The sequence below is a fragment of the Hypanus sabinus genome, chromosome 7 (assembly GCF_030144855.1).
Source record: "Hypanus sabinus isolate sHypSab1 chromosome 7, sHypSab1.hap1, whole genome shotgun sequence".
NCBI classification, from domain to species: domain Eukaryota; kingdom Metazoa; phylum Chordata; class Chondrichthyes; order Myliobatiformes; family Dasyatidae; genus Hypanus; species Hypanus sabinus.
The window spans coordinates 121634902-121647967 of NC_082712.1; the positions used below are offsets into that span (position 1 = coordinate 121634902).

General features: G+C 41.6%; 1 protein-coding gene across 1 annotated transcript in view; it reads left to right on the forward strand.

Moving 5' to 3' along the window:
• b4galnt4a (beta-1,4-N-acetyl-galactosaminyl transferase 4a) overlaps nt 1-13066 on the forward strand; it is an 819684-nt gene that overhangs the window by 678363 nt on the left and 128255 nt on the right. The gene's annotated exons all lie outside the window — the stretch shown is intronic.

Consider the following 13066-nt stretch of genomic DNA (forward strand, 5'->3'; position numbering starts at 1 on the left):
GGAAATTTCAAATGAAAACAGAAAATGCTAGAAACATTCAGCATCTGCAGAAGGAGATGGAGTGTTAGCATCTAAGGTTGAAAGCCCTGCATTAAGTTAGTCAGTTCTGTTTGTGTGAATGTTGGAAAGGCTCAAATTATCTGTATTTCTGCCTTCATTCCCTCCTACAGTGTTGTTTTTTTAATAACTCTACCCTCTGTTTTTGATAAGAGCGCCACAAAGAATTTTAGAAGCAGATATTACATGCTTGGTATAATTGTCGTTGGCATTATACCTGACTAATTTCCTTGGAAAAACTTTCACTTATAAATATAGGAAACTAATGGGAAGCAGGCCTCACATAATATCAAATTGCTCTTTACTACAGTGGTTGCTTTCAATTGTAATAATTATTATATTGGTGGTAAAATGATGAAGGTATTTTCTGTCAGCTAGATCTACAGAGGGAGGTACAATAACTGTTTTGGTGTTAGTTAAGGGAGCACCTCAAACAAAGTGCTGGAGGAACTGAGCAAGTCAGGTAGCATCAATGGAAATGAATAGACAGTCGATGTTTCAGGCCTAGATCTTTCATCAGGACAGAAGCAAGGAGGAAGATTCCAGAGTAAAATGGGGGGGGGGGGGGCAGGTGGGAGAGGCTAGCTGGAAGGTGAAAGGTGAAGCCAAGTGGGTGGGAAAGGTCAAGGGCTCAAGAAGTAAGAATGTGATAGGAAGGGATGGTGGACCATAGGAGAAAGGGAAGGAGAAAGAGATTCAGGGGGCAGTAATAGGGCACTGAGAAGAGGTAAAAGGTCAGACTGGCGAATAGAGGGAGGGGGCAGGGGAAAATATGTTTACCAGAAGGAGAAATTAGTTAGGGATGGTTGTTAACTGACTCACTCTTTAGATGTTGATAAGGAATCTTCCAGGTTCTCCTGAATTAAGTAGAAAACAAAAGGAGATGGTCTGCAAACAGTCCAGCAGTAACATGGCAACCTATTTCACATTGTCAGCTGAACGCTTTTCTGCCGTGGTCTAATACAAGTCACCAATCTACACTAATGGCAAAGGGAAAATTCATCAACCCCTCTAATGCACCATTATAAGGGACCACGACCATGTTGAGGGAGGAACAGTGCCCCCAATCGCCTTTACACAGGGGTCTGTGGGAGGAGCCACAGGAGCAGTCAGCCGGGGGGGGGGGGGGGCGTGTCCAAACAGGTATACGTAGTTTACCACACCCTCCCCCCCCAATTCCCCTCCCTATGAGGTTAGTTCAAGAACAGCATCTCCATTTTCGTCACACTTTCTTAGTACTGTATTAAGATGCCCGCCTAGATGGTGTAACAATAATCTTGGTGCTTAAACTTACACTCTTGACCTTTATATTTTACCAGTAACTTACAGTATACTGGAATACAGTTGGCCCTCCTTATCCGCGAATTCCACATCCGTGAATTCAACCAACCGCGAATGGCAAAAACCCGGAAGTGCTCTTCCAGCACTTGTTGTTCGAGCACATACAGACTTTTTTTTCTTGTCATTATTCCCTAAACAATGCAGTATAAGAACTATTTTACATAGCATTTACATTGTATTAGGTATTATAAGTAATCTAGAGATGATTTAAAGTATATAGGAGGATGTGCATGGGTTATCGTGGATCAGGATCGGAAAAAATCGAAAGTTCTCTTACTAAGTAAGTTGGAACAGGTACATCCGGTATTATTAAGCATCAGTTAGTCAAACGTTTGTCTTAGTATATAGTATATATTTTACCTTTCTATGCATATAAAACACTTAAGAACGTATGTTTCAGTGCCGGGCTCGGGAACTGTTCCCGAGTGCGAGCCAGTGACAGACCGCTTTCGAGTGCGCTCTCCATCCGTGGCGGGCTGATGTGAAGGATCAAAAACTCAAAACCCCAAAACCCAATAATTAAACCACTGTGTTGCTTAGTAATAATTGTAGCTTTCATCGTTGATCGACGTAGCCTAACACTTTTCCAATGACTGATGGTGTTTCACCTCTTTCCGATCGCTTTATTATTTCCACTTTATTTTCAATCATGATCATGATTATTTTCGTGAACACAAACACTGCGCATTCAGAGTTCTGGTGCTGGGTCTTAATGTCCACCACACTGCGACGGGTTAAATAAAGTCTGGGGTTCCGCTGGGTCCTAAGATCCCACAGCATTGAGACAGGTTGAATAAGGGACTTGAGCATCTGCGAATTTTGGTATCCGCGAGGGGTCCCGGAACCAATCCCTCGCGGATAAGACTATACTGCTTTTGACGGCACTCTGAGTCGAATTGGTTTTTGTTTAACATTTGAAAAGGAGGCCTCGGTGCCCATTTTGTTCTGAGTTTAATTAAATGTTTTGGTTGCCCTCATAGCCAACTTGTGGACAACTGACACCGGCATTACTGGAGTAGGGACATCATATTCCCAGAAAACAGTCTGTATCATGATTTACAGTAATGGGAGGCCACATCATATCACACACATCTAGCAACAAAATTGAAAAAAATATATAGTGATTGATTTTTTAAAATTGCAGTTGATTTACTTCTTTAAAATTCTGTGAGAGCAGATTTTATCCCATATCTCAGATTTTTGGATAGTGATTTGTAAATTCTGTAAGGGCAAAGTTCCATTACCCAAGTGGCTGTAACAAGTTCCATAGTCCAAATGACCAGTTGTGGATAAAGTAGGGTGAATCCCGAGACAATGGACATGCACTTGAACATAGAACAGTACAGGACAGGAGAAGGCCATTTCACCCACAGTGTTGTGCTCAACTAATTATATTAGTGATCAAATGGCTAAACTAATTCTTTCCACCTCCACAATGTCCACATCCTTCCATTTCCTGCACATTCATGTGCTTGCCTAATAGCCTCTTGAACTCTTCCATTATATTTGCCTTTACCACAACCCCAGGCAGCATATTTCAGGCATCCACCATTCTCTGTGTGAAACAAAAAATTTGCCCCTCACCTCTCCTTTGAACTTTCCCCCTCTCACTTTAAATGCATGCCTTTTGGTATTAATCATTTCAATCCTGTCTGTAAACTCTATGTCTTTCATAATGTTATATATCTGTATAAGATCTCCCCTCAGCCTCTGCTGTCCTAGAGAAAATGGACAGGAGCGGGAAAATAAATCACCCTTGATTGAATGGTAGAGCAGACTCAATTGGCTAAATAGCCTAATATTGCACCAATGTCTTATGGTCTCAAACAACCCAATGTTGTCCAACCTCTCCTTATAGTAAAATGTCCTCTAAACAAGGCCACATCCTAGTAAACTTCTTCTTCACCCTCTTCAAAGCCTGGACACCTTTCCTACAACAGAGCAGCCAGGACTAAATACAAGACTCCAGATATGGCCTGACTAGAGTTTTATCAGACTCTTGACTCTTGAACTCAGTTCCTCATTCCTAATTAAAGCAAGCATGCTATACATCTTCTTTACCCTTTAACAGCCTGATCACTTAATCCAAATCTCAGTTTAAAGTAAAAATTTAAAAATCCCAAAAATACTTCACTTCCCAGTAAAGTCACATTCAGCATCCTGTAAGTATTGCAAAGAGGCCTTTCATAATGCTTACAATTTTCCTTTTGCCTTTAGGCTGGATATAATTGATCTTGAGAAATCTGTATTTAAATGATTAATGTGAACTAACTTCTCTCTGTGGTGTTTTGTAACATTTTGTGAAATGAATATATCTGCTGAGAGATGTGCTCTGTTTAACAAGTTCACAATTTAGACTCAACCATTTCTTGGGATTTAAAATTGATGTTCATTCTTTTATCAAATTACCTTCCATCCATACTAAGGATGCATAGAAATAAATTATTTCTGCTCTGGGCACGATTGTCAAATTAGGGTGAAATTGCAATGGTTGGGTTTCTATTCAAGATTCCACTAATGTTAATGAACTCAAATACAACCCAAGATTCATCATAATTGAACATATTTTTGCATTAAATAAACTTTGGTATCTGTCATATGTCAGAGGTATAAAAGTGCAGCTTTATTGCAATAAAGATACTTATCACAGGCATCAATCTCCGTTTGTTTGACCTGATTTAAAATAGCTTAGAACAACTGAGCCAAAGCATACTGACGCTGCTACACAGCACCTTAATTAAGTACTTATAATAATTAAATAATTTAAAATTATGCCTACAGGAAGCTGCATCTTACAAAATGATCTTAATTGAACAGTTCTCCCCTTCCCCCTTCAAACAAGTATAATTTGAATATTCTTCTAATTATTTCACTACAGAGACATGAACTAACCTTTTGTAGAGGTCGGTTGCAGGTGAAATAATTTTTAAGACATTGTGCGAGGCAGTGATTCTGTACTGCAGCACAGAAGGGCAAATGTGGGAGCACCAGACTCCATATTCTGCACCCGGTGGTGAATCTAGAGTTGTTCTGCGTGCAGTGTACAAATGCATTTCCCATCTGGCCCATCAATTCAGCTGGTATATCTCCAAATGCATTGTTTGGGATTTTGTAGTAATTATTAATTATTTAAATTTGAGTTTGGCTGTTAACAAGTTTATTAATTTTTTTTGTGTTTATGCATTTTAATTCTATTAATATTTTACTTTCTTTCCGTTTCTGAATAGCTTTCATCATGTGAATCATTTAGAAACAGCTAATGGGTCTTACAACACTTGCCATCAGAAGGCAGTCAGGGTGGTGCCTACGGCTTAGTCACCTCCCAAGACCTACTCCAGGGTAGCTGGAGCAGTGAGTTCTGGAGCTAATGATGTTATGAGCTGTATAGTCATTAAAAGAAAGTGCAACCATGGATATCCCACGAGAGACAGACAAAGAGCATGGTCTGGGTGCAGGGAGTTGATCTATTGTTGAAACTTCAATTTCTGCTTTCGATTAAAGACTATTCACCATTCATCATTGTAAGCAGCAGTCTGAATCTGGAGCACAGGCACTTTTCCACATGGTTTTCAGACTACTTCATTTGGGTTACACTTAAAGGACCTAAGTGTACAAGGTCTCAAATTTATTTGAAATGTCAGTGAAGATTTTTCATACAATCAACTTTTTCCTATATAAGAATGCAAGAAACCAATGCATTAGCTCACCAGTCAGCAACATTATGGTTTTTTGACTTAACTACAGCCCTCTTAGCTCAGCTTGCAACAATGTGATTGGAGATATCACGTGTGATCTGAAAAAATACATAGTATTTCTTCAAAAATTATATGGAGGTGTGGACATTGTCAAAAGGACTAAGATTTATTAACCTTGCCCTCAAGAAGCTGGCAGAAGTTTTCTTGTGCACCAAAGTTCTCAAAGTGTGTCTGCATTGTTGTACAGGGAATTCCTGGGTTTTATTCCAGCAACAATGATAAAAACAAAATGTGCCCAAGGCAGGCAGAGTGGTGGGTGATGGAGGAAATCTCGGAGATGATGGTTCCCATGCAGCCGCTGCAACTGTTCCGCAGGATGGTTGAGAGCATGGGTTGGGAAGGGTTGTAAAATGCTCAGTCGACATGCCAGAAATGTAAGCACAGCAACCAATAATGCTAAATGTGTCAGCTAAAGGATGAGCTGAGCAAGTGGACTGTTTTGTCCTGAGTGCTTTCAAGCCTTTCGAGTTTTGCTGCATCTGTAAAGAATGTTGCATTACATTGCCGAAAACCTTTCATAACCAGTGGAGAGGCTTTGGCAATGAGTCAGGAGATGAGATGTTTGCAGCAGACCTCTTAGTCTGCCAGTTATGGATTCCATGAGCAGAGTCTGTACAGAGAACAAATGATTATAAGCATTGATCTTCTCAGTGGAAGGAATACAGGATCAATATTTCACCAAAACGAGTTACCATTGCCTTCAAAATTATAAATAAAAGGAGTGAGGTAGCACCTGAACAAAACTGGGAAGCGTCATCACATCTCATGTGCATCCTGAGAAGATTTGTTTAAAGACTTGTTAGATACTTGGACTATGACCAAAGAATAAAACGGCTGGCGTCATTTAGCACTATAAGTCAAGGTTGCTTAGTAGGGGTGCATCAAAGATCAAACTTACAATAATGAGCAAAAACAGCGAAAAGAAAGCTGCCAGTATTTACAAAAAGACATCTACCAAAAAATACAATAATAGCTTCATACTATTATAATCCGATGTGAACTCCTGGCAGCCCTGATCTCTCTCTGCTACTGAGAACAATGATCCCTGTTTTTTTTTAGGTACCAGGATTTAATTACCCACAAAGTTAACTTAAGAATACACATGATGATTCACCTCCATAATATAATTACAATCATATTACAAAATAAACAGAAGTATCTACCTTAAATACAGTATATGAACAATATATACATAGTTACACATCCCCATTACTAAAGAAATTGAATATCCCGCTGCGTATGACACGAAAAGCAACTTGGAGCCAACCGACCACATCAGCTCCATTTAGGATCTATTATAAGAATATGCCAGCAGGAAGACATTGAGGTACGCACACACAGTGCAACGACAGCAGAATAAATGACAAGGCAATGTTTGTGGTGTGTGTAGGGAGTGCATTTACCGAGCATTCTTTGTCAGATGATTCCTTTAACCTCTATTTAAATATTCCTTGGGCTGCTTTCACTTTCCTCTGGTTTTCATGCCCTTCTTCCTACCTTAACGCTCAGTAGATGTCTGGTTTCTCCATGTCCTGCCCCATTGCCCTGTTGCTCCTCAGGTATGTTGTTTCCATCTTCCCCACATCCCTGTGATTACTAATCCTCAAAATGGATTTGTCCCCCAGATAATCTCCATCCAGTTTAGTTTATACTTTTCTTTTTGGGAATGTACAAAGCAAGATTTAAATCGTTTAATTTATAAGACCACAGCATCTTGAAATTGCATTACATCTGTTAATCAGGCTGCATATCCTTGCCTTTTTTCACACTATTCCCAAAGCATGACGATATAGAAGTAACAACATTATCATTTGTAGTATTTCACAAGCTTGTCATTTTTGTGATGGATAACAATGACACCTATTGTTTGGAGAGTTTCTTACAAATTGTCTACCATGTATAAAGAGGTTTCATTCATTCAGAAGTAAAATAAATGTGCTATGTTTTTATTTAGTGGTTGTGCTGGAGAGTATTAAGTGCAAACCACTACCTATATCTATCATTTTAATCACTTATATACTTGTCTGAAGTCTGAGCTCTCTGCTGAAGGTGATGATTGACAAAGATTAATATCTGTGAGAGATATGGAATGTTGATGCGGCATTTAAAGGCCACCTCAGCTATTTGCTTTGATGAAGCCTATCAGTTGAGTATTGAGGGGTGATGGTAACCTGATTAGGTCAGGCTGGAGCCAAACAGCATTCTGCATGAGACGTAACAATGTTGATCAGTAGCGCTTGTGGGCCTTGTTAATAACCAACTTGAAAGCTTCCTCTTTCCAGTCGCCTTGGGCGCCTTGGAACAGCTGCCTTGTTCCAGTTGCCTTGGGTACAGCACATGGGATGGTGGGGGGGGGGGGGGGTAGGTTTATATTCTGTGTTTTTTGCCCAATCTTTCTCGTTTTTTTAAGTGGGGAGGGGGATTTGGGAATTGATGGTTGTGCTGCCTTTCTTTTCTTTCTGGGTTTCATGGATACCCTAGAAAAAGAATTTCATACTTTGATAATAAATGAGCCTTTGAACCTTTGAACTCCTCGAATGACCAGCTTACAGGGAGAAGCACATGTATATTGCAGCCTGTCACTTGTAAAGTGTGCTATGATAAAGCCTGAACAGCCTTTGATACTTACCCAATTCCCAGAGATAAAGAAAAGGCCAAAACATCCAATGATGTTCTAAATCCAATTATTTTGAAACTCATTTTTATCTTTTGCCTTCTTTCTTCAAATTCTACATTCCCAATCCATGCCATAATGAGGTCTCCTCTAGACAAGTGAGCAGATAGGACACAGATCCCAAATCTTCTCATCATGAATTAGACAGGGTACTGAGTGATAAAAGACAATGGCTCAGCAGCTGTAGGTTCTTCAATAATGTTGTTCAGTAAGGCAAAAAACAAGGATTGAGCTTTTGGCCAAAACGTGTTTCTGATGGTGAACAACAAAATTCAAATAAAATGGAATTAGGAAGGAAGTTGAGAAGCAGGACCGCAAAGGTAGTTATCTTGGGATTACTGCCTGTGCCACATGACAGTGAGTATAGGAATAGAGGGAGGTGGAGGATAAATGCGTGGCTGAGGGATTGGAGCAGGGGGCTGGGATTCAGGTTTCTGGATCATTGGGACCTCTTTTGGGGCAGGTGTGACTTGTACAAAAAGGATGGGTTGCACTTGATTCCCAGGGGGACCAATATCCTGGCGGGAAGGTTTGCTAAGGCTACTGGGGAGAGTTTAAACTAGAATTGTTGGGGGGTGGGAACGCAACTGAAGAGACTGGAGAAGAGGCGGTTGGCTCACAAATAGAGAAAGCTTGGAGACAGTGTGTGAGGGAGGATAGGTAGGTGATAGAGAAGGGACAACGGTTTGAGATGTGTCTATTTTAATGCAAGGAGTATTGTGAACAAAGCAGATGAGCTTAGAGCATAGATCAGTACTTGGAGCTATGATGTGGAGGCCATTACAGAGACTTGGATGGCTCAGGGACAGGAATGGTTACTTCAAGTGCCAGGTTTTAGATGTTTCAGAAAGAACAGGGAGGGAAGCAAAAGAGGTGGGGGCGTGGCACTGTTGATCAGAAATAGTGTCACGACTGCAGAAAAGGTGGTCATCAGGGAGGGATTGTCTATGGAGTCTCTGTGGGTGGAGGTTACGAACAGGAAGGGTTCAATAACTCTACTGGGTCTTTTTTATAGGCCACCCAATAGTAACAGGGATATCAAGGAGCAGGTAGGGAAACAGATTCTGGAAAGGTGTAATAATAACAGAGTTCTCGTGGTGGGAGTTTTTAATTTCCCAAATATCAATTGGCATCTCCCTAGAGCAAGGGGTTTAGATGGGGTGGAGTTTGTTAGATGTGTTCAGGAAGGTTTCTTGACACAATATGTAGATAAACCTACAAGAGGAGAGGCTGTACTTGAATTGGGATTGGGAAATGAACCTGGCCAGGTGTCAGATCTCTCAGTGGGAGAGCATTTTGGAGATAGTGATCATAATTCTATCTCCTTTACTATAGCATTGGAAAGAGATAAGAACAGACAAATTAGAAAAGCGTTTAATTGGAGTAGGGGGAATTATGAGGCTATCAGGCAGGAACTTGGAAGCTTAAATTGGGAACAGATGTTCTAAAGGAAAGGTACAGAAGAAATGTGGCAAATGTTCAGGGGATATTTGTGCGGAGTTCTGCATAGGTATGTTCCAATCAGACAGGGAAGTTATGGTAGGGTACAGGAACCATGGTGTACAAAGGCTGTAGTAAAATCTAGTCAAGAAGAAAAGAAAAGCTTACGAAAGGTTCAGAGAGCTAGGTAATGTTAGACATCTAGAAGATTATAAGGCTAACAGAAAGGAGCTTAAGAAGGAAATTAGGAGAGCCAGAAGGGGCCATGAGAAGGCCTTGGTGGGAGGCTTAAGGAAAACCCCAAGGCATTCTACAAATATGTGACGACCAAGAGGATAAGAAGTGAAAGAATAGGACCTATCAAGTGTGACAGTGGGAAAGTGCGTATGGAACCGGAGGAAATAGCAGAGGTACTTAATGAATACTTTACTTCAGTATTCACTATGGAAAAGGATCTTGGTGATTGTAGTGATGACTTGCAGCAAACTGAAAAGCTTGAGCATGTAGTTATTAAGAAAGAGGATGTGCTGGAGATTTTGGAAAGCATCAAGTTGGATAAGTCACCAGGACCGGACGAGATGTAAGCAAGGCTACATGGGAGGTGAAGGAGAAGATTGCTGAGACTCTGGCGATGATCTTTGCATCATCAATGGGGATGGGAGAGGTTCCAGAGGATTGAAAGGTTGTGGATGTTGTTCCCTTATTCAAGAAAAGGAGTAGAGATAGCCCAGGAAATTATAGACCAGTGAGTCTTACTTCAGTGGTTGGTAATGTTACGAACGCCGTAACTGGGTCACTTACCAGCAAGGATAGAGAGGTCTGTTGAAGTCTGATGGTACTATTTTTAACAGTATTTATTAGTAAAAATACACAAAAATAATATCAATGCAAACATACAGATAATATATGTCGTCAATACTAAATCTAAAAGTGCGGGTATAATAATAAGCAATAAGAAATAAGCTCTATCGTTGTCTAGGTGATAATGTATTCTCCGATGGAAATATAAAAGTCACTCAGTTCATTCAGGCTGCAGCCTTTGGTTGGAGTCAAGAGATTTCTAGAAACTTGCCAGCTTTTCCTTTTTTATGATTTCGATCCTTCGAGAGTTCCGTTGGTGTGGCCTCTCCTTTAGCTAAAGCCGTTCTTCCATGGCGCGCCCGCCAATTCCCAAGCAAGGGAAAAGGACGCACGCGAGCCCCCCACCGGCTGTCACTATTAAACGCTGTCACGGGATTTCTAGTGTTTCTCCTGGTGCGTCTAAAGGGGTTGTTCCCCAGACCCTCTTTTATACTTCCTCACGGGGTCTCAGATGTCAATCAGGTTGGGATAATGCAATCCCTCAACCAGCCCACTCTGGTCATCCCCTGAGGGCTTCAATGAATAGTACAGTACTCAATACACAATTCCGTCTCCAAGAGACAATAGCCGTTATCCGTGGCTTTGTCTTGCTGAGGCCAGGACACATTCCAAAACCTCGAGGAGTCTCTCTCATTTCCTGGGTCCCAGACCCGAATTAATAGTGATCTTGCGATTCTCAAAAAGGAGGGGGTTATTTTGTACCCTTTGGCCCCTCAGAGTTGTGGCACATTTGTAACAGTAAGTTGATGGAGAAGTTCATGAGAGGCAGGATTTATGAACATTTGGGGAGGTATAATATGATTAGGAGTAGTCAGTGTGGATTTGTCAAGGGCAGGTTGTGCCTTACGAGCCTGATTGAATTTTTTGAGGATGTGACTAAATACATTGATGAAGGAAGAGCAGTAGATGTAGTGTATATGGATTTCAACAAGGCATTTGATAAGGTACCCCATGCAAGGCTTATTGAGAAAGTAAAGAGGCATGGGATCCAAGGGGACATTGCTTTGTTGGTCCAGAACTGGCTTGCCCAAAGAAGGCAAAGAGTGGTTGTAGACGAGTCATATTCTGCATGGTCGGTGACCAGTGTTGTGCCCCAGGGATCTGTTCTGGGACCCTTACTCTTCGTGATTTTTATAAATCACCTGGAAGAGGAAGTGGAGGGATGGTTTAGTAAGTTTGCTGATGAAACAAAGGTTGGGGATGTTCTGGATAGTGTGGAGGGCTTTCAAAGGTTTCAGCCAGACATTGACAAGACTGAGAAGTGGTAGATGGAGTTCAACCCAGATAAGTGTGAGGTGGTTCATTTTGGTAGGTCAAATATGATGGCAGATATGGTAAGACTCCTGGCAGTGTGGAGGATCAGAGGAATTTTGGGGTCCGAGTCCATAGGATGCTCAAAGCTGCTGCGCAAGTTGACTCTGTGGTTAAGAAGGCATACAGTGTATTGGCCTTCATCAATCGTGGATGAGATGAGAGGTAATGTTGCTCAGACCCCACTTGGAGTACTGTGCTTAGTTCTGGTCACTTCACTACAGGAAGGATGTGGAAGCCATAGAAAGGGTGCAGAGGAGATTTACAAGGATGTTGCCTGGATTGGGGAGCATGCCTTATGAGAATAGGCTGAGTGAACTCGGCCTTTTCTCCTTGGAGCAACAGAGGATGAGAGGTAACCTAATAGAGATGTATAAGATGATGAGAGGCATTGATCGTGTGGATAGTCAGAGGCTTTTTCCCAGGGCTGAAATGGCTAGCACGAGAGGCCACAGTTTTAAGGTGCTTGGAAAGAGGTACAGAGGAGATGTCAGAGGTAAACCTTTTATGCAGAGAGTGGTGAGTGCATGGAATGAGCTGCCATCAACGATGGTGGAGGCGGATACGATAGGGTCTTTTAAGAGACTTTTGGATAGGTACATGAAGCTTCGGAAAATAGAGGGCTATAGGTAACCCTATTAATTTCTAAGGTAGGGGCATGTTCGGCACAACTTTGTGGGCAGAATGGCCTCTGTTGTGCTGGAGGTTTTCAGTGTTTTTTCTATACCCACAGAGTGTTTGAGAGGGTGGGCCTTGGTCTAGCTACCTCTAAGACAAAGATACTATATCAACTGTCACCATTTGGCTTCTCACAGTGAAGATTCTGCTAGGTGCCATCCAGTCCCTTTGACCCACAGAATATACACTGGCCATCAGTAATCCATTTACATTAATCCTACAGTAACACCGATTTTTATTCTCTCCACATTGGGTGCCTTCACCTAAGATTACTTCTATCTTCTGAATGTGATAGTGAGCTCACTGAGCAAAGTATTTGCCCGATGCTGTGGTTTATTTATTTCCCTCCCTTAAAACAGTGGCCAACAGGCAGCACAGTGGAACTGCTGCCTCACACTTCCCGTGATCCATGTTTGATCCTGCCCCCCCCCCCCCCAGTGCTGTGTGTGTGGTTTGGACATTCTCCCTATAACTGGGTGAGTCTCCCCTGGTCAAATGATAGGATCATAGAATGATGCTGCAGGGAAACTGGCCCTCAGGTCCCATTTTGTTAATGCCAACTGTGACGTCCGTTTACATTCATCAGATTTGCTTGCATGTTTGCCTTTCCTGTCCCAGTAGCTATCCAAATGCCTTTTTAATGCTGAAATTGTATATGCCTCTTCTGCAGCTTATTCTAAATAACCACTAGCCTCTAAATAGAAAAGCTCCCTCTCACCTTGAAGCTGGTCTAGAAGTTCTGGAATCCTTCTCTGACTCTCTATCATACCTTATAATTTTATAAACCTCGATCAGATCACCCCCCTAGTCCCTTACATTACAGTGAAAATTAACCCAGTCTATCCAAGCTCTCATTAGAGCTACAACACTCCATCCCGGACAACGTCCTGGTGAATCTCCTCTGGACTCTCTCTATTGCTGCTGCATCCTTCTAACAGTGTGGTGACCA